This window comes from Chrysemys picta, chromosome 9, assembly GCF_011386835.1.
Source record: "Chrysemys picta bellii isolate R12L10 chromosome 9, ASM1138683v2, whole genome shotgun sequence".
In the NCBI taxonomy this organism is placed as follows: Eukaryota; Metazoa; Chordata; order Testudines; family Emydidae; genus Chrysemys; species Chrysemys picta.
The window spans coordinates 103,138,742-103,165,773 of NC_088799.1; the positions used below are offsets into that span (position 1 = coordinate 103,138,742).

A 27,032-nucleotide genomic window follows, 5' to 3' on the forward strand; every position below is an offset into this window, starting at 1 on the left:
CTCCTCGGGATTGGAAGTTTGATTAATTTGTGCCTAAAGAAATCATTAAGATTTTTCATTTTACAGAGAAATCATTTTCAGACATGGTTCAAAGTCAGGAGCTGGCACGCGTGCACAGCTAACAGAGACCCAGGTTTTGCTTCTCGCGTATTTTCTGCTACTCGCATCCTCATCAAATACAATTAAACTCTTTTTACAGAGAGTTATATTGGAAATGCAATGGTTTTGATATTGTCTCTTACTGTGTAAGGACACATATTAGGCATGGGTGACCCTGGTGAGAACATAATCTAAGCCCCAGCATCAGCCCTTCCCCCATTTCTGGAGTTCAACAGGAGCAGTTTGGAAGTGAATGATTTCCTCTTGAGTCCCAGTTCCCAGCAGGGGCTGCAAGCAGAAGTCTCAAAAGAAATCTTGTTCTTGTAAGATTCCCAGCCTAGTTTGGAAGGCTCAAGAGATCCCTATGCCTGGAAAAATACTGGAACCAATTATCGAACAATCAATTTGTGAGCACCTAGAGGATAATAGGGTGATAAGGAATAGCCAACAAGTATCTGTCAAGCACAAATCATGTCAAACCAACTTAATATCCTTCCAAGACAGGGTTACTGGCCTTGTGATGGAAGGGTAAACTGTATTACACGATTCAGGCACTAGATGGTGTCATGTGTAACATACTTTAGCTCACCACTGCCATTCCTGGCAGTAATTTAAAGGATCTGAGAGTGAACACACCTGGTGTCTCTCTCTAGGACGGAAGCTCTGTGGCCAATCCATGGCTGGTACAGAAGCTTGAATTGCTAGCAGCCACTCTGTCCAGTTTTGGATACCACATTTTAGGAAACATATGTGTAACCCTTCTGCCCATCTAAGTTGGCAGCAACAAGGGCCGGGTTCTGTATCTAGGGGTTCCGTTTCAATAACACAATGCAAAACCGGCTCGAGCCCCCACCCAGTGACCTGGGACAATTACATACCACCCCCTGGGCACCTCTAAGAGGCAATACTTCCCCTCTCGCAAGCACGGAGTCTGAGTGTAACAGAAAATGTTTAATAACATGAGGTAAACAACATCAGCATTAAATTGGAAAAACACCACAACTAGTTCTTAGACCAAACCATGAGCGAAGACCCACCCCATATGGACAAACTGGAGAGGCTCCAGAGGAAAGAGAAAAAAATGATCCAAAGGTTTAGAAAACCCGGTCTATGAGGAAAGGTTAAAAAAAAAGTGAGAATATTTAGTCTTGAGAAAAGACAACTGTTCTCCATGCCGACTGAAGGTGGGACAAGAAGTAATGAGCTTACTCTACAGCAAGACCAATGTAGGTTAGATAATAGGAAAAAGCGTTCTAACTATGAAGGACAGTTAAGCACCGGAACAGGCTACCAAGGGAGGTTGTGGAACCCCTGTCACTGGAGGGTTTTAAGAACAGGTGAGACTAACTCCTTTCAGGAATGCCCAGGTATACCTGTACTTAGTCCTGCTGTAGAGCAGGCTGGACTAGACGACCTCTCAAGGGCTCTTCCAGCCCCGTATTTCTATGACTTCATGATAAACATCTGGACTTTTGTATACATATCCCAACAGAACCTGAAAGTTGAGTCTAGAGCTGCATATAATGTTCCACTGAGACCAAAAAAGCATTGGAAATTAATCTGCATTTGAGTTCAGAGCTTTGATCACAAACCTCAGCTCATAATCATGAAAGTCTGGTCAAAATAGACGGAAAGCAGACAGACCCGGCTGCCCTACAAGAATCCTACTGAAAACATCGAAGACAAGACAAGGATTTGTCCTAGGGCTTAGTGAGTCAGGAAAGAGCAGCTAGCTATAATCGGTTCCTTTGGCGCATTCAAGCTGGTCAAAATCCAGCCTCCTAATGAACCTGCAGTGGCAGATTAACTTCTAGCCTGGACCCAACTACTTCTGTTTCCTGAGAACCAAACTGCTGGCTTCAGTTTGTCATGAACTGAACTTTGCAGAGTTTCCTCAGATCTGCTCCAAACCATTTGCAGGTCTGTCCGTCTCGAACACTCACTAAAAACACTGGACAAGCCAAGACAAGCTGCTAGTTTTGAGGCATCCTCTTGTTGTATATTATCTCCGTGCACACAGCATAGCCAGCCAACAGCCCACGCTCATTCTTGGTGCTCGGGAGAGCATTACGGACAAGGTCTGCAAAGAACCCTTCAGTGTAGAACTTACCTAGGAAAACTATTGCTGCCGGTTATGCAGAATATGTTATGGGTTGGTGGGTTTTTTTTTGAAAAGCATTTTATAGTTTAAAACTGGATACCACCTTATTTTGATAGCTACCCATAGTTCTGCTTACCACCAAAATATGGAAGGCCACCTTTATAATTTGAATACACCTATTCTGTCAGAGAGTTCTTCCCCAGAAACTCAGATATAACGCTGCTGTTGCAACATCTTCTCCACAAGAGAAAAGTTCTCTAACTTCAACTTTTATTTCTGGGATTTTGCCAGCTCTAGTTAAAGGCAGTTCTATAAGGAAGGACCCTTGCTGACAGGCAATGACTCATCTACATGGGCACAGTTAGGATCTCTGCATGTCCAGGATATGCCCTTGCGACATGGTGAAAAATCAAAGGAGCTGTTTTTACTTTGTAGATGTACTGTAGAGAAGGTAACTTCAGGGGCTTTTAAGGTTGATTTAAAAGTTTTACAAAAAAATTTCCAACAATTCATAAGGACCTAAATGTTTTCTCAGATTTTTTACTTTTAACCACGTTATGTAGATGTCCATCATAACAGCCAGACTGGTTAAAATAAAAAAATATATATGTGGAGATATACCTATCTCATAGAACCCTGAAAGGTCATCAAGTCCAGCCCCCTGCCTTCACTAGCAGGACTAAAGGTTCAGACCAATGGTCCAGCTAGCCCAATATCCTGTCTTCCGACAGTGGCCAGTGTCAGATGTTTCAGAGGGAATGAACAGAACAAGGCAATTGTTGAGTGATCCGTCCCCTGTCAGTTTTCAAAACTAGGAACCTACTGGGCATTTTGGTGCTAACCTTGGTAATTAGGTGACTAAAAGGGGTATCTGAGTCATAAATGCACAACTGGAAAACTTAGCTGCTCAAGTCTGAACTCTGGGCCCTGCACATCAAAGTGTAGTTGACACACTGGGCTAAGAACTGACTGGAAGGCTGCAATCATGTGGTAGGATATGCTGGTACAAGTCTCTGCATCCTTGTGGAGTGTGAGCCTAAATTTGCACACAGAACACTGCACCCACAAAGCATTGTGCCCACATTTATTGAGAGTGCAAACAAGTACATGAGTGCACAAATTGGGTAGCTAAGTACAAATGGGCTAATTCTACCTACAACCACTTGTACACAGAGATTTAAAGGTCATAATGGAGCCAGCTGAACATTGGGGCTTTATGCTTTGTTAATTCGCTTTCTGGTGCTTCTGAGTGTGACCGGCATATTTATAGAATCAGTAGCTTCATGTACTGTATTGTCTACTGCCCTGGCCTCCATGATTAATTGTGCATAAAATTGGTTCTGTTATCTATTGTTTTTTCCTTATTTTAAATGTACTGGATGTTTCCTAAAAATTGTTTTCAGGTTTATAATTGCATATAGAGTTCTATAAAACTCATTATGAATCACTTTAATGGCTCTGGGCTGTGCACTGTCTATTTGAATATAGACAAGAAAAGAGGCTATGGATTGCATGCAAGTTACAAAACACAATATTAAGTTTCAACAAGTATTCCTCCATCTGCTGTCTGTTCATGCACTGTGAATGAGAGCGAGGAGGTGGGAACCATTCTCATCATTGTAAGTATCTCTGAAATAAATGGTAACGAGCACAACGTCCTCCATGACTTAACTACATGACACTACTTGATCATTTATCTATCCCACTTTGTATTCAAAACTGTTTCCATTTTTTTATAGCCAGGCGCATTTCAGGAATGCATCCTGCTCCTTTGTCATTTCATCATTTACGCATCCCCATTTTATGGAACCAAGGTGAGGCCAAGTTTTCACAAGGCTGGAAATGGGACTTTTCACTCCGGGTTGTTAAAAATACTAAGTGATAGTGTGTGTGTGTGTGTGTGTGTGTGTGTGTGTGTGTGTGTGTGTGTGTGTGTAACAGTCCCTGCGGAGATCACACCATCCACATGGAGACATGCGGAAGGTGCTGCCCCTCAGATATCACTGCACATTTTCCTAACTGGCCAAAGCCTCCATATCACAGTCATGAAACCCACTCAGAGAGCTGCTTCTGGGAGCAGAACCTCCCTTTAGGACTCCACTTCCCGTCCCCAGCCAGAGAGTCAGTCAGATGGGAGAGGTCCTGAGGGTCCCAGGCCGCAGTGGAATCTCAGTGAAGCAGTGGCCTCGCTTCTCCACGGGAGCAGCGGAACGGGCAATGTTCTGCAGCGGCAGTTCTGCTTTAAGAAGTACTCACTCACACGGGGGTGAGAGGATTCTGACCCACAAGCTGGTCTTGAATCCTGCCCTTGGACAGAACTGTATTCTGGGGCATACCAACACATTCCCAGGGAGTGGTCAGCAGACTCACACTCCATTTTGTGCACGTTGGTGAAATATCTTTTGAATGAAACATTCACTCCCTGCCTGCAGAAGTTGTTCAAGGCTGAAACAGCAGCAGAAAACTGGTTACTTATAAGGGCGAGAACACGTAAATATCCACTGTCTTTCTGTTTGTATCTGGGCATCCCGCCCAACCATCAGTACTCCTTCCTAGGCATTTTGTATGTGTGCAACTGACTGCTCCTTCCTAAGTGGAGGACTTTGCATTTGTCCTTATTGAATTTTATCGTATAATGTAGCAGTGGGTCAACAGACTTGGGCAAAGTGTCAGAGAGAGGAAGTGAGAAAGGAGCCATCTTAGTCTCCTAACTGCTACCGGCTGCAATTTGAAGACAGCTACATCACCACAGAGCTGAGCAGTCTCTTTATTCCAGGAACTTTTTAATCAGCGTGGCTTGTTCCAGAGCCTCCGATTTTTCCACAGCATGGAGTACATCCTATAAGAGAGCTTCTCTCACAGACACCTCACTGCGTGGACCACCAACGCTGGTGTTCAGTGAAAATTAGCCCTGTAACTCACATGAGGAAAGCGTTTAATGTGTTGTAGCATCTTTTAATGCAATCTAGCAGATGGAAACAAGGAACAGGAGCCAACACCATGTGAGCAACCAGCCCTTCACAGACCACAGCGGTCCACGGACAACAGTTTGAGAACCTCTGGGGTCTTGCATACAAAAGAACAGTTAGCATCAGCAAGCTAGCGCCCTAGATCAAATGGCTGCAGAGCCACAGTATGTGCTGTGTAATATACATTGAACTGAGGACAGAGCAGTGCCGAACTCTGAGGGTTCTGCTTTACATGTGAACATGCCCTTGACTTTTGATGCCTTCTAGCTTTGTCTCCTCTCAACCTCCCTCCATTCTTCGAAGATTCACTTTGAATTTGGGGTTTGGACAAACCAATAAATCTCCAGGTGAACCCCAACTTTCATATTGCTTCATGAAAGGCTAAAAACCATCAAAGGCTATTAATTATCCATTAATTCTGATGTCATGGGATAAGAGGGAAGATTCTCTCATGGACTGGTAACTGGTTAAAAGATAGGAAACAAAGGGTAGGAATAAATGGTCAGTTTTCAGAATGCAGAGAGGTAAATAGTGATGTCCCCCAGGGGTCTGTACTGGGCCCAGTCCTATTCAACATATTCATAAATGATCTGGAAAAAGAGGTAAACAGTGAGGTGGCAAAATTTGCAGATGATACAAAACTACTAAAGATAGTTAAGTCCCAGGCAGACTGCGAAGAGCTACAAAAGGATCTCTCAAAATTAGGTGACTGGGCAACAAAATGGCAGATGAAATTCAATGTTAAAAAATGCAAAATAATGCACACTGGAAAACATAATCCCAACTATACATATAAAATGATGGGGTCTAAATTAACTGTTACCACTCAAGAAAGAGATCTTGGAGTCATTGTGGAGAGTTCTCTGAAAACATCCACTCAATGTGCAGCAGCAGTCAAAGAAGCGAACAGAATGTTGGGAATCATTAAGAAAGGGATAGATAAGAAGACAGAAAATATCATATAAATCCATGGCTATTAGCCAGGTTGGGCAGGGATGGTTTCTTAGCCTGTTTGCCAGAACCTGGGAATGGGCGACAGGGGATGGATTACTTGATGATTCCCTGTTCTGTTCATTACTTCTGGGGCACCTGGCATTGGCCACTGTGGGAAGACAGGATACTGGGCTAGATGGACCTTTGGTCTGACCCAGTAGGGCCGTTCTTATGTTCTTTTTCAAACTCCTAAGTCAGCCTAGGCTTGCTCAGTATGCTCAAGAATCTTGCAGGAGCTGAACCCGCGCTGAATTTCAAGTTCATAACGGAGAAACCAAGCACATCTAGTGTTATTGTGGGTTTCACTCTGGACAGAGCATGGAGACAGGGTTCAGAGCAGCAGCCGTGTTAGTCTGTATCCGTAAAAAGAACAGGAGTACTTGTGGCACCTTATGCTCTAATAAATTTGTTAGTCTCTAAGGTGCCACAAGTCCTCCTGTTCTTTTTACAGAGCATGGAGAGGCAGCCTTAAATCTTAGATTCCTTTTGTCATCTCAGATTATTATTCTACCAATCTGTATGTTCCCAATGCTCTCGCTCATTCATTTTCCCTTACAAGTACACGCTAAAACCAGATTCTAAGAAATCAGAATAAATTCAAGATGCCCATTTCACCAACCATTGATCAGATCAGCTAAATCAATTTTGTTCAGAATTATATGCTCATTTACAAAAACAAATTCCTCTCTTTGTTCAAACATTAAGATCGTTAAGTCATGACTAATTCCCTACATATTAATCACTGATCAAGATATGACATATTATTAATAAGGGAGCTCAAATTGGCAAGAAAATGCTTTTATCTAGACACATCCTTTTAATTCAAAAGTGAATTAAAGCTAGAAAAAGCAAATTATGTTAGTGAATAAAATGGCGTCTGGGAAATTAAGCTAAATCTTAACATTTTCAAAGGCAATACTGGGAGCAGTACAATTTAAAGATGACTACAGGAAAACGAAATGAATTTAGTGAACCAGCATAAGGATGCCAATACGAAGTTTCTCTGACTATGCAGTTATAAAATGGGTAACTGACATCCACGTGTGAAAGTGATTTTCTGGGTTTAATTAATTTTATTTTATTTCTTTAGTACTGTTCTCTCAGTGTTTTTTTTCCCATTTGGCCCTGACTAGACTAACAAAATAATTTTTTTGTAAAAAAAACGTGCTAGGTAACATGTTAATATATTTTAACCACTTCTGTGTACCTAGTCTAGACATGATTTAACACCATTAAACGAGTGTTAGCTGATCCAGGTCAATGCTACACATTTTTTAATAGTGCAAGGTGGTATGTGAATCACTACATTAAGTTCTAAGTGCTATTTAAAAAGGAGTTAATTAAAATGTGTTAGGCAACACTTAAAAAAAAAAAAAGAAACACTTTTTATTCCTAGTCTAGACTGGCCCTTTGAGACAGAAGCATTCCATGCTCTGCAGCCCTTTGTTCATCATCATTCGGCACTGCAGACCGCCAGCACACAGTCTATCCATCATTTCACTTCCACCCACCTCCAAAGGGAGAGTCATGCTGGGCTTCTGAATCACTGCAGTTTTGGTGAGGTGTCTCCAAATTAACGGGCAGTGCATCTATGTCGCCGAGGTGAGAGTTGGCCCTTATAATTTATTACTCGTCTCTAAGGACTCTGATTGTTATTACCAAGGAACCGAATGCCAGTTCATTCGATACAATTCATTTGATGTCATCTTATTGTGAGCGACATTCTTTTGCAAGCTTTAGATTCCTGAGACTTTAGAAGTCACATTAAAGAATTTTTTTTAAAAATGCATGTTACTAAAAAGACCATCTTCTTGTACAACAGGAAATAACACACCGTATGCTCTACATTCAACCGCATCTTATGGCCCTAAAAAAAAACCCTTTTCGTAGGGAAGAATAATTCCCTCCACTGGGAGGATTACTCAGGGAAGTCCCATGGCCTGTGTTCTGCTGGTGGTCGGACCAGATGATCACACGGGACCCTTCTATGAATCTCTGATGCGGAACACTGCATTTCTGAAGCAGATCCCACTTCCTGTTAAAGTTTATTTTATTCTAAAATAGTTGTGCTCGGATTGTGGATGTATAACCCACTGCTGAGCGTGTGTCATGGGTCCCCCGCTCTGCCGAGGATGTGAGTTAATAGAGCCGCCGCTGTGGGAGCCACATCTCCTTAGTTCAAGCTGTAGCAGTTTGTGCTTTGAGCTCGGGAGGTCCCCCACTGCATCCCTGCGGTTTCAGTCAAGATGGCAGCCATCACGGGTGCTTGAGCGTTATTTCTCCCTGCAGTAAATTTATGCCTTTCACTCTTTGCTGAACAGCCTCTGCTTGTTTAACCCCTGCACAGCTCATGTTCAGCTGATTACAAAGAGCTCAGTGCTCAGTTTGAACCAGCCCACATCTTAATATTGAAAAAATAAATAAAATGCTAACTTTTTTTCTAACCCCAATTTATTTGGCAATACATCTGCAAAGGGATTTCAGCAAACTGAATGAATACATTCATTTGTGTTCAGTTTCCAGTCACACCCGCAGTCAGGTGTCTGCCAAAGACCTGACTCTGAATTTTTCTGTGTCAGGAAAGTGGGCAGTGCAGTGTGGTCTCTGCTTGTCTCGAGTCGAACACTCATGAGGCCACTGTGAGAGAGCTGCGCGGCACCACGACTCCCTCACCAACTGCCACATCTGCTACACAGAGACAAGGCCATTCTCTCGCAATCAGAAACAAAATCCAAGGGGACCTGTCATGCGCTGGGCAAACTTCAAGAGGTTCAGATGTCCCCCAAAAGTTCCTGGATCAGATTCTCAGCTGATTTACACGCTCTGAAGATCTGGCTCCATACGCTTAGTCTGAGTTAATGACATCTCTTCAATCTGCAAAACTGGGCTAGGAATCTCACCCCAAAAGCATCTCTTGAGATACTCAGCACTTCCGGCTTCAGGTCAGGCTTGAGAGCAGCCGTATTTTTTGCAGTATGTTGGCAATTATATACCAGACTTGGCCAGAACTGGGAACCGCAGAGGTGGAAGGAAAAAGAAAAGAAAAGAAAAGAAAAGAAAAGAAAAGAAAAGAAAAGAAAAGAAAAGAAAAGAAAAGAAAAGAAAAAGGAAGCTAACTGGATTTTTTCTAATCACAAAACAGATTCAGGTCTAGTTCAATGTGAAATTGGACTAAGGTTCAGACAAGTTCTTACTTTAGCTGAACCAGTTCCCTTGCCAATAGTTTTAACTTTCTTACCATACCAAATCACAGATACATTAATTACATCCTTTGAATAAGTCTACAGACATTATCCCAGTGGAATATAGCTAGACTTCCTCACTGCAAGTATTTATACAACAGCACCTTTCATCCCAGGTCTTCCAAACATTAAGTCTTACAACACTATGATACCCGTTTTCCAGAGGGATAAACCAAGATTTAGCAATATGTATAAAGTCAGAGAGCAGGACTTGGCAGAGTCAAGAACACAGCCTAGGAGTTTCTTACTCTAGACTCTGAGGTTACATCTACTCTTCAAGTTAGAGATGGGATTCGTAGCTAGCACAGACATGCTCATGGTAGCTCTCATCAACGTAGCATGCTAAAAATAGTCGTGTAGCGGGGGTAGCACAGGCAGAGGCAAGCGGCGGCACCGGTTAGCTGCCCGAGCATGTACCCTTGGGGTCCAGATTGGTTTGCACTTTGAACGGCGAGACTATGCATGCCCATGCTAGCTTGATGAGAGTATGTTGATGCCGGTTGGGAATCACACCCCCAGCTCCAAGTGTAGATGTATCCATCATCTCTTACGCTAGAATTCCTGGATCTCATTCTCTTCCCTGAAACGAGACGGGAAGCTTCCACCACGATTTCCAGAACAACGTTCTGGCCAAATCCAAGGGTTAAAAAAAAATATCACAAGTCAGCCCCCTAATATCATGAGATTTGCTTAAAGATTAACAACGTATTTAAAAATAGCTATTTTGAGTTTATTTTTATTTATTTTCTGGTGTCGTAGCCTTTAGGGTTCACGTTTTCATGCTTTCTCCACAACTAGGATGGCTAGAAAATTTCATTAAAGAAAACTAAGCTGTAAAATAAACTGGAATAAGTGATTCTCACATAATCACATAACTCCAGGAGTTGGGACTACAAGAAAAGCACAAAATATTGTGAGATTCATGATATAATTGTGAGAATTGGCAACACTAGATCACATCATGTTTAGTGCAACCCTATTGCTCCAATGATCATTAGTTACTATCTTCATTGAATTTCACCTTGTTGATTTCACCTTGACAAATTGGAGAATTGGTCCAAAACCAAAAAGATGTAATTCAATAAAGACCAGAACAAAGTACTGCAGTTAAAAAGGAAAAACAAACAAATGCACAACTACAAAATAGGGAAAAACTGGTTAGGCAGTAGTGCTGCAGAAAAGGCTCTGGGAATTATAGTGGATCACAAATTGAATATGAGCCAACAGCATGGGATGCAGTTGCAAAAAAGGCTAATATTCGGCGGTATATTGACAGGAGTGTCGTATCTAAGACACAAGAGTTAATTGTTCCAATCTATTCAGCACTGGTGAGGATTCAGCTGAAGTATAGCGTCATGTTTTGGGCATCACAGTTTAGGAAAGATGGGGATAAACTGGAGACAGTCCAGAGGAGAGCAACAAACATGAAAGATTAGAAAACTTGACCTGTGAGGAAAGGTTAAAAAAATTGGGCAAGTTTAGTCTTGAGAAAAGAAGACTGAGAGAAGACCTGATAACAGTCTTCAAATATGTTAAGGGCTCTTATAAAGGGGACAGTGATCAATTGCTCTCCATGTCCAATGAAGGTAGGACAAGAAGTACTAGGCTTAAGGGAGATTTAGGTTAGCTATCAGGAAAGATTTTCCAACTCTAAGGGTAGTTAAGCTTTGGAATGCACGTCCAAGGGAGGTTACAGAATCCCCGTCATTGGAGGTTTTTAAGAACAAATTATACAAATACCTGTGTCAGCTGGCCTAGGTTTACTTGGTCCTGTGTCAGCGCAGGGGGCTGGACTAGATGACTTCTCAAGGTCCCTTCTAGGCCTACATTTCTATGATTCTATAGCAATGTATAAAGAACTACTTTGGATAATATAAATACAAATAACATTTGAGAATAGTTTCTCCAAAGGCCCGATCCAACTTTGAAGACCTGTGAGCACAGTCCAGGTTAGATGATATCAGATAGCAGTAACGTATTTAAAATCTTTACTGAACAAAGTATAGTCAGCAAATGGCTCCTTCCTCTCCAGCAGATCTCTGACCCACTAATATAGTGGAATAAACCAGTTTAATCCAAAGATCTGAAGTGTATTTTTGAGGAGCTGAGAACCAAAGCTGAGTCCAACATTACCACATTTACCAAGAAAGAGAAAAAAGTAATGCCCAGATCTGGTTCAATTATTATTAATAATTAATATTAATTCAGCGCCAATCAGCAAAACTTACTTGAGGGTTATCAGCTCCGCTCATTACATTATATGCCAGAAGCACAAAGACAAAGGTCTGTGGAATTATCAGTTCCTAACAATGTCATGAGGCACATTAGTCATGTTTACAGTCCAGCAGGATTCATATTTCATTTTCAAACATGATTCAATCTTCATATCCCAGTAAGAAAGAAAAGGAGAAAATAACATGCCTGTAAAACACTAGACCAATTAAATGAATTTCTAATCGCAAGCACGGGCTGACTGTTTTGGGGTAATGCCACATTTTCCGATCTCAGGTACAATGCTCTGCTTCTCTAAGACCCAAAATTATGATGGAACATGACTACAGAAACAAACCAATTGCTAAATGACAGTTCCAATCATATGTAGGAGTAAGATTAATGATATGAAGGACAAAATGGCACAAAAAGCCAGGAGACGCTGGCGTTACAAGGAAAGGAGCAAGGCGCATCCTTTACTCTTTTAGTTTAACTGGTCTCCTGCCCTGCCACAAACACTTCTCTGCAGACCTTCAAACTACCTCCATTTGCCGGGAAGTTCAACAGAAACCAGCTCCAGGAATCACCCTTGGCGTCTGTCAGGGACCATTACTCTGACCAGGCTGAAAGTGATAAACCTGCTTTACCTTATAGCTCTTCCCCTGGAAGACACTATGATAAAAAAGTCGATAGATTTTGATATCCTAATTGCTCATCTAATATATTTTTAGTAGCAATTCCTGCATTCTCCTTCCATTTCATAAGCACTAACTAAGGGAAGCTGAAGGGAAGAGAAAAGAAACCTAAGAGTAAAGTTATGGAAACATTTATCTCATGAACCAGCTCTTGCTTCTGTTTGTCAACATGTTCTGGATCAAGTTACAATTCTTTATTTCCCAGGGACTTTAAAATCTATATATCTTAGCACCTGGTTTAACTAATCAGGAGCCATTTGCAATGCAAACTTAAGGCACTTGTAGTGTCTCAGGAGGACACTGTAATGCTCATAATGATGCAAAAGCTAAAGCTAACAACCGGGAAATGATGGGCTAACTGCTCAGCAAAAGCACAAAGGGGGGTATATCTGCCAAAGAAAAAGCATGATGCTGCTTGAGGAAATGCATCTGCCCCAAAACGCATTCAGAGTGTCAACAAGTTGTCTTGGCTGCTCTCAGAAAGAGATACAAACTAAAAGGAGGGCCTATCCTTCAGTATTTATTAAAATCTGAACACTGCCAGTGAATATATGGAAAGGAAAGGGGCATGAGTCTCATCTAGAACTACAAATTATTGGGCTGGATGCAAGAATCGTAACGGGTGAAACTCTTTGGCCTGTGTCCTGCAGGCGGCCAGACGAGATGATCACAATGGTCCCTCCTGGCCTTAAAATCTATTACTCTGATCTTGCAACTGACATGGTCTTTGTTAACACAGTGCTCCCTGTATTTTTACCTGTGCAAACTACACGTCTTCGGTAATGTTACCTTTATATATTTACTGTCTTTGAGGATGACGGGTACGCTATATTGGAACTAACTGGCTGAGCTGGATTGACAGCAATATATAAAAAGATGTATAGGCATCAGAACAGAGTAGATATTTGTGATGGCACCTGGATGCCTTTTATCACTTATAGAGTAATGATGAATCAGCATTACAGTGGCATAAATCACATGGCCATTCTGACAGACTTCAGGAAAAGAGCTGCTGGAAGTTTAGGAAGGTCTGGCATGAAATGTTTGTTCAGTCTTGATTCAGTTCTTTTCGCTGACGTACAGACACTCCGCACAATTATACATATTTATGTGCATCTTTTGTTAACGCTTTTGTTTTTATTTGAAACCATTGTTTTCTGCAGCTGTCAGATGGGACGATTCTGCTACCTTCCTCCAGTCTATCCACCAGCCAGCTGGACTTTTATACCATGCTAACAATCATAGCATTTGAATGTTTCACCCCGGTCCAGAGAAGGGTGAGGAAAATGACAACAGAGAGACGCGGCATGAGGAGAGGTTTAACAGACTAGCGCTCTTTAGAATGGAGACAAAGAAGAGATGGACAGGATGGAGGTACATAAAATAAAGAATGGGATTGAGACGGTCATTTGGTCACTCTATCCGTTCTTTCTCATAATACAAGAACAAAGGGACAGACACTCAGTATAGTAGGCCCCTTGACACAACTTTAGCAGTCTAAAGGGATTTTAAAAGTGATTAAGCTAAACTGGAAAAAAGCATTCTTAGTCTGGAATAAACGTGTCCAAATGGGGCTTATACCCAAATCACTAATTATTCCAGAATAGCTATTTCAGCAAATGTCCAAGCGTAGGCAAACCCTTATATTTATACCTACTTGAACACTCCTTTATGGTACCAGAGGTGTGTAAAGTGGCTTTAGGGTAAGTGAAAATTTGGGCCTAAGTGAAATTAAAAGGAAACCTGTAAAACTGATAGAAGAGAATATTCTTGCACACACCAGTGTAAAATGTAGTGGCCATTGGCACAGGCCATTACGGAGGTAGAGAACTTCAAAAAGTTCTCTCTTGGATGATGATAACACAGAAGAACCCTCTACTTCAGGCCACAAACCAACTACTAATTGCCTATGGCTGGAGGAAACCTCCCTCCAAGGGCAGGTTGCTGAATAATTATCTGTTAGGAGGGTTTTATACCTTCCTTTGATGCATCTAGAAACAGCCACTGTCAGACAACAATGGCCTGATTCCTGTTCCAAACACCACAAACTGTATTGTAAACAAAGAGCCAAATTCAACCCCTGCATGCGTCTTCTGCTGAAGCCAATGGGAGTCACACGTATGTTATCAAGGGCACTATAATAATAATATGAACAAACTGCTGCTGTTTGGATGGCATCTCTATATCTGCTATTTGCTAGCATAACTAATCCAATAACGCTTCATTTTTAATGTACAGAATCTAGCTATAAAAATCAGTGCAAGCAATGGGCTAATGGCCTTTTCAGAAGACTACAGAAACCTAAATTACAAAAATGTGCCCCCACTCTTTTTTTCATGCAATTACTCCAATTATCATTTGAGCAATGAAGTTGTCTGTTTAGCTTTTGTCCCTGGTTTTGAGTCTGCCTGTGTGTAGGATCAGCCCGGACCCCCTATCTAAACCCCTGGGGGTTCCCAAGGTCCGTTCCAGGTGTAATGTGTTAACCAGAATGTATTTCATTCTGCCCCCTCTTTGACTCAGTCTATGTTCTGGCTGTTATGCGCTCCACTGCAAGAATTTGTGCGCTTCGTGCAGTGTATTCGGAGAGGGAAGGCGAGAGTAACAAACTGTACTCCCATGTCTGATCTTTTCAGTGCTGTGCGGTTGGATTCACTGGCCACTATCGGATCCCGCTCTGTTTGCTGCCTTGCTGACCTCATGGGAAGAGCAGAATGGAGAGACAACTGAAGCAGAATACTAAAAGGCTTAATGCCCACATTGGTAAGTCTATTAAAAGTCCATAACCTTGCACAGCCAACGATGGGCATGAACATTACAACGTCTTGTTCCTGTGACACAGACTGTAGGGGGACGCTAAATGAGAGCTTAAATCTTTAGTGCATTTCCCTTTACTCTCTGTGCAGATGTCCTCCTCACCAGCAGCATCATTGGAAGGTGCCCTGAAATATTGTTCAACCCCCTAGTGACCAGAGGTCACTCTACTGCGCTCTGCCTCCATTTCCCCTCTTCGGGCCCTTTAAGAACTCACAGTTCAAAGGTGGCGCAAACAGGCCCCACAAGGGGTCCCATTTAGTGAGTTCTCTGATACAGACTGGCTCTCTAGGCCCCAGGCAGTTCAGAGTCTCTCTCCTGATTAGCCCAACATAAACTCACACAGTCTTCATCCCAGCCAGGGATTTCCACTCTCCCCTGCCTGCTCTTTCCCAAGTTGCCTGCCTGGAGAGCTTTCTCCCAGTCGCTCCAGCTTCTTCAGCTCTTTCCCCTGCCGACTCAGGGCCCTGCAGGGCTCATCTTGCTCCCTACAGTGTTCACAGACCTAGTTGCATTCCTGTGACTTGCTGCTCTGGGATCACCGTATTCAACTCAGGTGCGGGTCATCCCGTAATGTTTAGCCTCAGGCACTCCAGCCATCCTATTACATGCCCAGTTTTTCTAATCCAACTCACCAAAACGTCTTCGGCTTCCTTTTGTTTTTGGAAAAGAAACTTTCCCATTGTTGTGTCTCCTTAGAACACTGCAATACACATATGGAGGGGTTTCACCAGGAAATACTCCTGGCCTTCTCTGGAGTCTAAGGACATGTCTGTGACATACTAGGACACAATCCGGTATGAAGGAGACAGACTGGGGGGTTGTATCACCCCTTCCCTGCCTTGCGGTAGCAGCTCCCATCTGGGCCACTCACAAACAGCCTCCAGCATGCCGGGCAGCCCCTGAGTGTCTGTGTGTGACTGCACCCAGCCAGCCACACCCTGGCTCTCACCAGCCTGAGTTACACTGCAGGGTGACCCCAGCACACCTCCAGTCCTGGATCGTCCCCCAGAAATGTACATCCTGTACTGTCCAGCTCCATTATTCCTTTAGGAAATAATATGCCATCTTCTTATCTTAAATAGTTACACAGACACTTCAACTTAACATACTGGCTTATATAAAATAGCAAAACAAGTTTATTAACTACGAAGAGCGAGATTTTAAGTGAGCACAAGTAATGATGCATAAAAATTAGAAACAGTTACAAGAAAAAAATAAAGATAAAACATTTACTAGTATCTACTTACAAAGCTATCTTAATTACAAAGCAAATTTTCTCATCACATGCTCCAGCAGATTGCTGATCAAACTCTCAGGTCAGAACCCCTCGCCTAGAGTCCAATGGCTATTTCCTTCTCAGTTGCGGAGAATGAGGTGGGCAGGGTAAGAGAGAGGGGTGCCTTGGGGTGTTTGTCCCTCCTTTTTATAGTTTCAGTCTCCCTCCTGCAAAACATTTCCAGCTGACACCCAGGAGACAAACAGTTTATATGGAAGGATTTTCCCTGCTGGTTTTTTTCACCTGTTTGAACTTCCTTTGTTTTCCCTCCCTGCTTGATGACTCTGTTTACTGCTTAAATGCAAATTAAGACAAGTACACGTTGCTTCCTTTGTTTAGGACAGACCTGACTTCTGCCTGGGCAGGTTATGGGGTTTGGAACATGTGTTAATAACATCCTAGAGGGGAGTCTTACAACTTCCTATACAACGTTGCCACACATATTTTACCAGGATAATACTGACCAGCAAATTATGAGTTTTCAAATGAAACCTTACAAGGCATACCTGGTACAAAGATTATTACAATCGTGTATAGAGTGTGAATATAGGGGTGTATTGTGTCACAATTGTCCATGTATTTCCTTAAGATAATACTGAATACATCCCTTACCAGCATGCCTAGCATAACCTACTGCTGCTGGTGGTGCATGGACTGCTGCCCTGATTCACCTCCTCTGGTCAGGAGGGGGCTGTGTTTAGCAATGTTACACTGAACTAAGACTAACCATTGCTTCTCCCTAGCCCACAAACTAAGGCCAGGCTGCTCTGAGTACCAGCTACAAAGATGGCAAAACTTCAGGAGTGTGTAGGGATGGGTTAACTTGGTTCCCTTCCCCAGTGTCTCAAGCATGGTCACACACTTGCTTGCATGCTTTTCCGGATTACTCGTAACACCTGCTGATCAAATTAAATAAGGAGCTTCGGGAGCACAGAAAGCATCTAGACCTGAGAAATATATTACAGTATCCTGCAGTTATGGTAAAAACTTTACAATATTTGGACTCAGAGGATAATTATGGAGTAACCAATAAGTATGAAGAAGACAGTGACTGTAGTGGTTAGAGCAGGGGACAGAGATTCAGGATCTGTGTGTCCTATGGCCCCTGGGTTACTGTGTCACCTTTGCCATATCAGTTTAACCCCAGACCTCAGTTCAGTCATCAAAATAACGAGTACAATGCCCAGCACACACATCACCGCGGCTGTTGTGAAGTGGGTGGTAAAATACTTGAAGATCTTTGGATGAAAGCTGCTATGGAATATAACTATTATTATTATTATAACACAGGATTCAGAGAGATACATTCATCGAGAAGCTCCATTCATTTCATTATCTAATAAAATGTCCAGGAGGTGCTGAATTTTGTGCATACAACAGATTTGTTCTTCATACCCTTTATCAGACAATCATTCCACAGCCTGGAGAAGAGGGACACAGTGTCATCAGCTCAAAGAGTTGGCAATGTTTGTCGAGTCCTCTTTGTAAGATACAGAGAGGTTCTGCACCGTGTCAAAGGCAGTATATAGCGCACGAGTGAGCAATGGGTGCAGGGTCAGGAGAGGCAGCAATCTCACTATTTTATCTAATTTCTTGTTTCCCTCACAGATTTTTTCCCTCATAACATCCAGAGTAAAAATGAAGCGCTCGTCTCCAGGATGAATACAATAGTTATTATTTAGCAGGCACTTACATCCACAGTAGATTGTGGTGAAAATGTCAGAAAGTCGGGGTAATACGTTTGTTTGAAGATGAGTGCAGACTGCTGGTGTACACAGATGGCTCACAATGATTTAATTTATTTTCCCTTATGCAATCTGTACCCATTCTCCCTAACGAATAGCTGTTTTTATTCAACAATACGATATAGTAACTAGACATTAACTTTATATCAGCCAGCCGTCAGTTCAGCAGAGACTTCAGAACTTTTCTTGGTGACAATCAAGTACCACATATTTTGGTGGTTTTGAATACTTGTGTGGACTAATTAAAGGTTGTGAAATTCAAGATTAGGAATCATCTGCTGAACTGATGTTGATTTCACTGGCGCTAGTCCCAGAGTAAGCGATTATTTATGTGAGTAAGCATAGTGGATTGTCTCCGATTGTTTTCTATTCTGGGACACACAGAACAAACTGTGTATCAAGATATTTAGGATAAATGTAACAGGTCTGATTCTTATCTCAGTAAGAATGGTGTAAATTAGGAGAAACTCTACTGAATGCAATGGAATTACAGTAATATAAGAAGGGAGTGAGCAATATTAGAAGCAAACCTAGTAAGTAAAGTATTAGAGGGGTAGCCATGTTAGTCTGGATCTGTAAAAAGCAACAGAGAGTCCTGTGGCACCTTTAAGACTAACAGATGTATTGGAGCATAAGCTTTGGTGGGTGAATGCCCACTTCGTCGGATCCATTCACCCACGAAAGCTTATGCTCCAATACATCTGTTAGTCTTAAAGGTGCCTCAGAACTCTCTGTTGCTAGTAAGTAAAGAGTTACATCCAGTTCGAATCCACCCCTGCATGTTGGTTGCATGTTGACTTATGCAGCTGGATATAGGGATAAATGGTGTCTTGGGAGCTGAAGATAAGGGGCTTACAAAAATCTAATTTTATGGTGCATTCTCTTAAAATTTTATTTTATTTTAAAAAGCACTGGAAATTAAACACATTACTTAACCTAATTACTGCCCCAAAGGCAGCAGTGAATAATATTAACGGAATTTTTTTTCCATGGCAGGTAGTTACTAGCAAATTAATCAAGAGAATTAATTAGATGCATTAAAGTGAACAGCACCAGCTAGTACTGGATCCTGCAGAAACCAGAGGTTGTGCTGAAAATTTGATTTTGTTGGTACTATGAACTGGGTCCAGGCAACATTTATCAAAACACCTCCAGCTAAAGGGTCATTTTAATTCAGTGATATGCATTGTAAAAATGGTGAGTTAAACTCCCTCCTCTGGTCCAGCCAGAGTTATCAGCATCATATCCCAATATCTCCTAGCTAACCTTTCACACTGTAACAGGTATTGGATATTTTCAGTATCATAGGTGTTTGGCAGCTACGTTCCCTTCCTCCAACCCAGAGTTTTCCCCTTCTTTCCTTCCCTTTCCAACAATTGGCAAGAATCCTGGATAACCCATTTCCTGGAATTCCCCCAAATCCTATTCACAACAGAACAGAAGCCAGGAGTTCTTGGCTCCCAAGCCCTGCTCAGTTCACTAGACAATGCTGCCTCTCTTACATACACTTCAAACGAAAGCTACTTCGGTGCAATTTTGCAGAAGTGATATGAACTTTGAAATAAGCAAGTTTTTTCCTAAAGACATTTAGCAATAAATGTTTTGCCCTGTTCCACTTAGAACCAAAACTGTAAGTCACATAACCAGAGAGTATAAGATTTTCTGGTGCTCCAATCAGCCTTCAGCCATGATACATATTTCATTTTAGATCTACTCTTAAGCAATTACGTTCATTGAACTTGCTTATGTCTCATAGCGACCACCCTTCTAACAGAGCCAAACTTCCCCTGAAAGAACATTGCACATTTTCAAAGAAATAAAAGCTTTGTAAATCATGGCTGTGCTAGAAAATTTGAGTGTTCTCATAAGTGCTTGTGAGAGAGTGGAAAAGGGAGGAATTGCAGATCCATACAACTGAATGCTCCCACAGACCAAAGGAGAACAAGTTAAAAGTCACACTGTGCCAACCAATCAAATTTACTGGCTGGGATACTCAGCAAACTCTACTGTTTCCCAGGTTACGGCATACAGTACTGAGAGCCTGATCTTAGGAAGAGCTGAGTACCCTCCCTTCCCACTGACGATCCCGTCTACTTTACATATGTTACTTGAGGGCAGACCTGTATCTCCTCTTTGTGCCATTCAGCCCCCCCCCCCCACTCTGGGTGCGCTATAGTTAGGTTTGGAAGGATTAGATTTTCATCGGTAATGTCGGTACACATCAATTTCACCATCCACACACAGACTGACAACAAAATATTTTCATCAAAATCTACAGAAAGGCCAGGTAAGAAAAATGCTGCTTCCAGTTTGATTTATGGATATTTACTTTGTATATTTTGACACATGATGCTTACAATTTGTCTTTTAATGGTTATAAAGCTTTAACTTTTTGAATCACAGCATCGTTAAATAATCATGGTCTGACACGCCCCCCACTCATAATCTCACACAACTGTGAAAATATAAATACATAAACATCTAAAAAAATTGCTTAAAAATAAACATTGATATTATCCACTGAAATTATAGAAAATCAAAATCCAATTCTGCCAAACCTCATTAGAGTTAATGACACTAATGTCACTGGTGATACTCATTACTGCTGTATGGTCTGGGAATACGGGATGGGATCACACATACTGGCATTCCCAGTTTGGTTCTATTTTCCCTGGAAAAAATGTTTGTTGTCACCAGAGTTCAGTGTAACGCGGCAAACTTCGTACCAGGGAGCAACCTCCAGGTGCAAAAAGACTGAGAATAATATTCGAGAAAAAGTCAGAGAGGCAGCGGAGATCAGCTGCGTCACAAATAAGCAATGTATGTATTCATTATTGTTTGCCAATCTTTCCTCTCAGTCACTTCAGCCTATGTACTGGCATGGAAAATGCCAGATGAAGAATTCAACTGCTTTCTGCTGGTTCTGATAGGCAACCAACAGACCAGTTAAAGAATTGTAATTGAGTCTTCTGGGGCTTCTGCTGGGGACAAGGCGCCATGTTTGTTTATCATTCCCACACGCTCCTTCTAGCGATTCTAGGGGTTTGGCCATGGTGCTAGACAGAGCATCAATGTTTTTCAGAATTGCAACTTCAGAACAGATTGACCCAACCTAATCCCTAGTGCAGATTTCTTCAACCACATTCAACCACTGTCTGCTCAAGAAATGTCCAAGACTAGAAGAGAGAAGTCTTGCAAAACAGAACTGAGGTGCGTTAACAGAACTGCACACAGAAAGCTGCAGTATGTGCATTCAAGCTCCCTCTAGCCAGTGCTTTGAGGCCCCCACTTTAAAGAGTCACCCCAATGTTTCTTTGGATAGGTAGCTGTCCAACTGATGTTGATTTGGTTGGTACTGCTGTTATTTTCTGTTTTGTTCACTTTTTATTCACATTAACAATGCAACACACAGTGAACAAAACACATACAGATGTGCAAAACTTCCGTTATGGATTCCCCAAAACACACAAAAGTCAGGCCCATAAATCTTTTGAGGAACCTGGGCCAAGTTCTCAGAAAACATGAACCAGTGTACCATTCTTCATTCCATAGCACAAAACTCATTGTCTGGGACGGTTTTGATTAAAGTAAAAATGGGGCAGGGAGGTGGTGTTCAGATCTCGATGAGGTTCTGGCCAGGGTTCAGAATTTGGGTTCAAGACCAAATCAGGGATAGGGCTTGGGTTTGGATTTGTTAGGCATTTTTTCAACTCAAGAAACTTAATCCTAGTTACAGCTTCTAACCTGGTTTTTAAACAACACATCATTTCGTACCCATCTTTGAATCCAGAAATAGGTGGGGGGAGAGGGACATGTTGATTAAGTCATCAGACAAAATGCTGATGTCTCTTTGGAATCAGCAGCAGCATGGCAGCAGCTGTTCCTAAGAGCAATTTTGTCCCGTGGGGTGGAGCTGGCAGGCAGAAAGTTAACATTTAGCTCCTGCAGGAGCTGAGCCCGACAGTAACAGGCTGTGCTGAGTCAGCAGATCTGCATTCTACCCAGCGTATACGGATGGAAAGGAACTTCTGCCTTTACATTCATTATTTAATATACTTGACACAACCCTTATGTTCACAATCTGGATCTGCACAGAAAAACTGTCAACTACCCCAGATCTCAGCAGATTTTAATAGTTACAGAACACGAAGGAAGAACTTGTCAACAACAGCAATTATTTAAAGCTGTTAGCACTTTCGGGCATCAATAGCTTTGTATGAAATCCCACTTTACCTCTGGCTCAGGCTCTCCATTAGCAACGTCTGGCTATCCCGGGGCACGTATCGAGCAGAGCCACAAGCAGCGTGGGCACATGGATGACTGCATTGGTCTCACCCAATCACGCAAACATCTTGCGGGGAGAGCAAGCCAGCGTCTCCGAATTCCTGGGGTTGGGATCAGAGTTCCAGAAGCCATGATATGCCTCTGACGGCACTGCCTCTGGGAACCATGCAACAGTTGAGAGGTGTGCATAAGCAACTATTCAGGATAGCCGCAAGCACAGTTCATCAGGTTTCCAACCAACACACAACCAGGAACAGCCCTGCTGGTGCTGACAGACAACCACCCCCTGGCTGAGGACAGCTATTTGTCTCCTGATAGCAGCACAAAACCACACCTGTTATTGGGATTGTCAGAGGGAATAAAAATGCTCCCCAGTAAGCTTTATGGTAAATGTCACTCCAGAATAAATTTTCATAGCTAGGTTACAACTTTGGCCACAGTCAAAATGATGGATTTCTACTGTAAAGACTTAACCTTTGGTGTCCCTTTCCAAGCCACGAAAACCTATTAAAATCTGCCAGTAACAAAGGGTTACATCATTGTCAAGACTTGAGAGCTCCTGGATTTTTATGTTGCAATTCCACACATATCTGCCGCAGCTGAATCTCTCTAATGTCTGTCTGGAAGAAGGCTGATAAAACTGCACAGCTCTCAGTTATGTTAACATGAGATACACCTACAAAGTGCTGAGGGAAGGGATAGACACCTTTACCACAGCCAGCTCAATGCACTCCTGCCTCTTTCACTGTAGATCACCATCAAGAACAGTTTGGAAAATGCCCGCAGAAAATCCTCGACAAAAGCCACAAGGTCCAACTTTATATATTTGCTTCTCTGCCACGAAGGAGCCAGTCAGGGCTTTCCAGTGGAAAGCAGAGACACATTGTGATACTTTGGGAATACACGGCCCCAGAACAAAACTCTCTGGCTTGTTTCCCCTCTCCCGCCATTACCCAGTGTGACACCACAGCCATTGTGACCAGCGGCACACATGAAGCACTTGCCGTGGACAACAGCTAGTTTTCGTGGTCCTAAAAAACCCGGGAATATCACCACCTATTCTACAGGCACCGTATCTATTCACTATATACAGCGATCTCTCTTTTACAGAGCATTTCTGTAACAGCCAAGGCATGGAGCGGGAGATGGCTATGCGATGTGAGAGCTGAGGACTGTATGAAAACCCATAGTGTGAGGGACGCCAGAAGGAAGTCTGGAAGTGCCACTAAGTTTTTGGTAACCAGCCAAACTTCCTGGATCACCCAGTGCGAGGAATACACCTCTGGCCTTGGTCCCACAGGCCAGCCCCTGCACTGCCTGGTCTCTGCCTGCACAGAACAGCTATCAAGCCTGTGTTTCTTTTTCTGTGCGTCCCCCCCATCCCACACCTGAACTCAGGTCTCTGGAGCAGGGCCGGCTCTGGCTACTGGTCTGACTCTCCGGTTTCACATCCAGTATCGCAGGGAGACGGGCGAGAAAGAGGCAGGTCATTGTGCCTAAACTCAGAGGCAATGGCTTCTCGAGGCCTGTCACATCGGCTGCTGGTTTTATTTTTCACCTTTTCTATTTACGTCGTTGACCGCTCTTGCCAGGAAAAAGCAAGGCAGCAAGATATGAGACTTTACATTAGTGACTGGCCCAGGACTGACTACTGGCTCTCCTGGGCTGCAGGCGGTGTAATTTGTGGGGGAGGGGAGGGGTTGACACATTTGGGACAAAGGAGGAAATACAACTTTGGCAGGCTAATAAAGGGCTCGAGCCTCTCCTGGGGAGAAGGGGCAGTGGAGGTCCGACCCTAGCCATGGCAGAACTCTGCCCTCAGAACCCACCCTCAGGGCCTCCGGGCTTATTCGGAACCGTGCCCAATGTACTTCCATTTCCCCCATACATTGTCACTGGATATTTTCCTCCGGCCATCCCTCCTCTCAGCAAACACCAGTCAAATACTCCGCAGCTGCACTCAAGCTTCCAGCCAACAACCGCCAAGTGGGATCAAAATTAGCCAATAAAGTCGGACAGCACCTAGCTATTCCCAGCTACTCCCACAGGATCTCCATCTCTGGTTCCTGAACAGGGCGGGGGAGAGAAAGAAACCAACCAACACAATAAAAATCATGGCACTAATATGTGATCTGCAAACCGTGACATTGTTCACTTTGGTTTTACGTTCTGTGTCTTCCCCTGAACTCTTCGTCTGTCCTGTGCCCTTAGACTACAAGCTCTCCGGGGCAGAGACTGTCTCCCAGTGATTGTTTGTACTGCGCCTAGCACAGTGGGGTCCCCGTCTCAGCGGGGGTCTCTACCCACTACCAGTACAAACAATAAAGAACTGATCTGTGCTACAGGAAGGCTGGGAGTACTGCAGGTCCATTTACAAGTCACACACCCCTATCCCAGAGTATTTTCACCTCCGCACTAGAATGAAAAGCAAAGGGCAGGCACATGAAGCCACTAATTCTGTCAAGATCAACTTCTTCATATCAACTAGGATGAAACCTGTCTAGTCTGGAGGAAAAGAAACCCTGGAGCTGTCAGGCCAGTGTGCACATGCTGTTCAAATGTGTCTTCACAAACCTTAACAGTATTTTTCTTCCACCAAAATAATGAAAAGCCATATGGAAAGAGACATCTGACAGTGGTTTACGATTAGAAAAGAGAACTCTGGCTGTTGCTGAGTTTAGGAGGGTAGGTTGTAACCCAGGGCTAACAGCTGCCCACTCAGCCAGCACTCCAGGGACCTCCAGGACTGAAAGCACAAGTCTCAACAGCTTCAGCTCCGGAGCTGGGACTGTCCCGGCCTCACATCCTCTATGGATCAGGCACAGAGGGGAGAAGAACAACCCACACTGAGCAGTGGGTTCCCACACCCAGAGAAAAATTAATTCCTTCACCTCCTACAATGGGCCAGAGTGTGCCTTCCTGCCCCGGGGTGGGTGGTTCCCCCAGGGCTCTGTCAGGAGAACAGGAGTTGCTTCCCCTGCCCCCGGTGGGAGGCCCAGAGCCTCTGCATTGGCTCTGTGCTCCTGGTGACCCCGCTCCCTGCCCAGGGACTGCCCCTGGCCACAGCTACCCTTGGGATCCCCCTTAAAGGGACTTTCTCCCCTCCCCCATCTCCACACTGGAAAGACAACCTTTCCCTGGTAAACGCTGCAGGCCGCAAGGGGATGACATGAGTTCTCCATGCTCCCCGCACATCCGGTCCCTGCCCTCACCCCGGGCAGCCCCCAAGAGCATCGGCAAGACACCACAAGGTCTGCTGCCATGTGGGAGGAGAGAGACCTGTGCAGACCTCTAGGGGGCACAATCCTTATCCTCCACACCCCAATTTTTTTCTGTTCTAATCCTCTCCCAGGAGAGTAATACAAGGCAAGGGGGAAAGTTCCTCTCCCAGCTGCTGGGCGCTGCAGTCACCAGCCGTGCTGATCATCACCTTAAAAGCCATTTTCAATGCAGTATTTCAGGAGAGGAGGCACAGATGAGGTTCATTCATCTGGCGGAAGAAGAAAGGCTCCCAGGATTGGGAGGCTGTCGTTGGTGCTACTGTGATAAAACGTTTTAAATTACTAGGCTGAAAACTTTTCCCGAATGTAACAGTCAGTTCAGAGACAGGTCTCGTGCACTGAATGCAAAGTTATTTTCGTTCCCAACATCTGTATGTGCCTTTCTTCTCCCAGCAAGCAGCCCTGGCAGCTGTGCTCACCCAGCTCACTCCCCAGGCTCTAACGAGCTTTTCAGACCAGTTGAAAGGATGGATAGCAAACCACACTAGCTGCGTACAAGTGCAAAGTACCTGTAGCTGAGCGAAAACCCGTTAGGTGGGCAAAGCACAAGTCAATGTAAAATCAGAAGAGACATGGGAGACATTGGGGTTAATTAAAAGTTGCAAGGAGTCAAAAGCAATAAATGCTAATGAAGTCTTTAATCAAGTAAACCTTTCTAACCAGTCCCTTAACAGCAACCCGACTGGAATACACTGGCCCGCTCAGATATGAGCTCTTCTTGCTTCTTGTGTTAATCCCATCTCATGGGGTCCTCTCCCTCCAAAGTGCTCTGTCCAACACCAGATCCTCTCTCACACCCATGCGAACATGTCTTCCTTTATGACATCCCACCACTTCTTGGACTGGCCTCTCTCAGACTTGCTCTGTTAGACTCGGTTATCCATTTGAGGACTCAGGAGTCAGTGTATGGTTTGTGAGCGAGCTGCATTTTCCCAAGCAAGCCGCCACCACCACCACCTTGCAATCACCCGACTTCGGGGCGACACTGCTGTCACACGAAGAAAAGGCATTTTTCTCCCCTTGGCAGTGACAGACTGGATTTACTTACCACCAGCAAAGCTTTTCTCACAGAAGCGTGAGTTTGTTCTTTGTTGAGAGGGCATTATCATCGTCTGGAGTGGTCTATGTAGCTCGTGTTTGATTACCTGGCCCTAGTGCAACTGGGGGTTTGAGACGGGGGGACGTATACTTGGATATAGAATTAATGCTTTTTTATCACATCTTACCCTAGACAATGCTTTCCATTACTCTTTGCTAAGAGTCATCATGACTCAGGCAGAGATGGCAGCATGCTGTGAACTAGAAGTTTTGCCACTGCA

General features: G+C 43.5%; 1 protein-coding gene across 5 annotated transcripts in view; it reads right to left on the bottom strand.

Moving 5' to 3' along the window:
- The window catches only part of HTR2C (5-hydroxytryptamine receptor 2C), a 574,451-nt gene that overhangs the window by 109,037 nt on the left and 438,382 nt on the right, over positions 1–27,032 (bottom strand). The gene's annotated exons all lie outside the window — the stretch shown is intronic.